We start from the raw sequence: 2,370 nt of genomic DNA, 5'->3' as shown, positions 1-2,370 counted from the left end.
CAGAGTCCCTAAGTTCTAGAAGGGTTGAGAAGGACTCCAACTTTGGGGTTGGGTACCATTACTTGCAAGTAATAAATATGCTTATTATTTCCACTTTGCAAAAATTCTTTTCAAAGATATTTGTAACAAAGTTAATTACGTAGTGAGTTCCTTTAAAAGCAGGCTTTAAATTTGTATGTAAGCTGTGGTTATAATCTGTTTAATAAGGATAGAAAAAAGCCTAGAAGGAAGTAAACCTTTTGGTTTAACATTCTGTACATTCCAGTTTCCCCCAAATGAATATAAACTGTATTTTTTAATTAGCAAATTTCTCTTTTGAGGTAGGTAATACATTTAGATTTAAGCGCATAGAATCATAAACCAGCCTGCCTGGATTTAAATTCTATCTCTGCTTATTATCTGTGTGCAACTGGGAAAATTAGTACCCTCTTCTGTGTCTTAGTCTCATCATTCTTAAAATGAGCATAATAGTAGGACATTCTTTGTAGAGATGATATGAGGACTGAATGAGTTAAACTATTTAAAGTGTTTCCCACATGCACCTGGCATTTAGTAGATACCATAGAAGTGTTTGATGTTATTATTGTGATGGTTTTAACTTTGTTGATTTTGGACTGATTCATTCATTTATTCATTCAGATATTCATTGAGCATGTTCCATGTGTCAAGGCCCATGCTACTAGGCATTAATAGTACAGAGATAAGAAGGTAGGGGTCCTTGTTACCAAGCTCATGGATGTTCCAATAGAAAACCACTATCATATTCTCCTTCACTTTGGTGGCGTGTTCACAGCTCCAGGCTTGTGACAAGTCTCGAGGACCCACAGGGCTTGGGTTGTGCCCATTTTCTGAATACCACTTTCTTCTGTTTCTATTCCGCATTGTTCACTTACATTAGTGCCTTCCATTCACCGTTTGCTTATCACACGGCATGCCATGCGCCATGCTGAGTGTTTTCCAGGCATCATGGTATTTAAGACTTACCTTTGCCCTTTAGGGTTCATTTTGTGACTTCCAAATGAGGAAATGAGGAAAACACATTTCTGAAAAGTCAAGTCATTTGGCTGTCATCTGCTACTAACTGGGACCCCAAAGCAGATGCTTTGAATGACTACATGCTTTTTCCTAAGTTCCAGTTTATTGGAACAAGCATTTTCATCAACCCCTCCAGCCATATTCTCTAGTGGATGTGCTATTGAGTTTTGTATGGAACTCAGCTTGGAAAGGAGGATGTGAAGTTTGAGGCAATGTCTGAGTCAGAAGAAAGCATTCACCAAATGACCCCTGAGGTTGCAGTCACAGACATGGAGTTAAAATTCTCCATTCACAGAATCAATTCTTGATAAACCACAGTCTTACTTCTTTCAAACCCTTCCCATCCCTTAAACTCCAAAGTAATAAACCATTCAGATAAAACCCAGTATTCTTCAAGGAAGAAGACAGAACATTCCTTCTTTTTTTTTTTTTTTAAGATGTTGAGGGGAGGAGTTTAGTAATTTATTTATTTATTTTTGCTGTGTTGGGTCTTCGTTTCTGTGCGAGGGCTTTTTCTAGCTGTGGCAAGCGGGGGCCCCTTTTCATCGTGGTGCGCGGGCCTCTCACTATCGCGACCTCTCTTGTTGCGGAGCACAGGCTCCAGACGCGCAGGCTCAGTAGTTGTGGCTCACAGGGCTAGTTGCTCCGCGGCATGTGGGATCCTCCCAGACCAGGGCTCGAACCCGTGTCCCCTGCATTAGCAGGCAGATTCTCAACCACTGCGCCACCAGGGAAGCCCAGAACATTCCTTTTTGTAGGAAGCATGTGCTAGGGCTTTTTGAAGAGAGCTGGCCCTTTAGAGCCATCTCAGATTGAATTTACTCCACACTGGGAGATAAATGTCATTTCTTATGTCAATGACATACCCCAGCCAGACTGCTGTTCCCAGCCAATTCACTCTCCCTGTGCTTTGGAAGATTGCTGTGTGCCTCTCTAGATTCAAGAGCACACAGAGTTCCTGCCGCAGCCTGAGTGGGGTTTTTTAAAAGAGGAAATGGACCTTTCTTCTGTGGTTTGTTGAGTTTAAGTTTGGACATGGTAATGAAGAGGAGCTTCTGTTTGCTGCTCTGTCTCAGTGCATTTGGTGCATACGTTTAATACCTGTAGAGGTCTTTAATACCCTACATGATATATGCTATATTTTGGCTATCATTATTGCCATGGAAATTGTTTGGAAACTGTAAGGTAACAAACAAAAAAAGGACTTTGATTCACATAGTTGATTCCACATTCTTTTTCTTTGGCCCTCTTATACATCAATTATCGAGGTCATTTGGCATTGTCTTTTTTTTTTTTTACATCTTTATTGGTGTATAATTGCTTTACAATGGTGTG

Source organism: Lagenorhynchus albirostris, chromosome 11, assembly GCF_949774975.1.
Source record: "Lagenorhynchus albirostris chromosome 11, mLagAlb1.1, whole genome shotgun sequence".
Lineage (NCBI taxonomy): Eukaryota > Metazoa > Chordata > Mammalia > Artiodactyla > Delphinidae > Lagenorhynchus > Lagenorhynchus albirostris.
Note: the sequence above shows the minus strand (reverse complement) of the source record.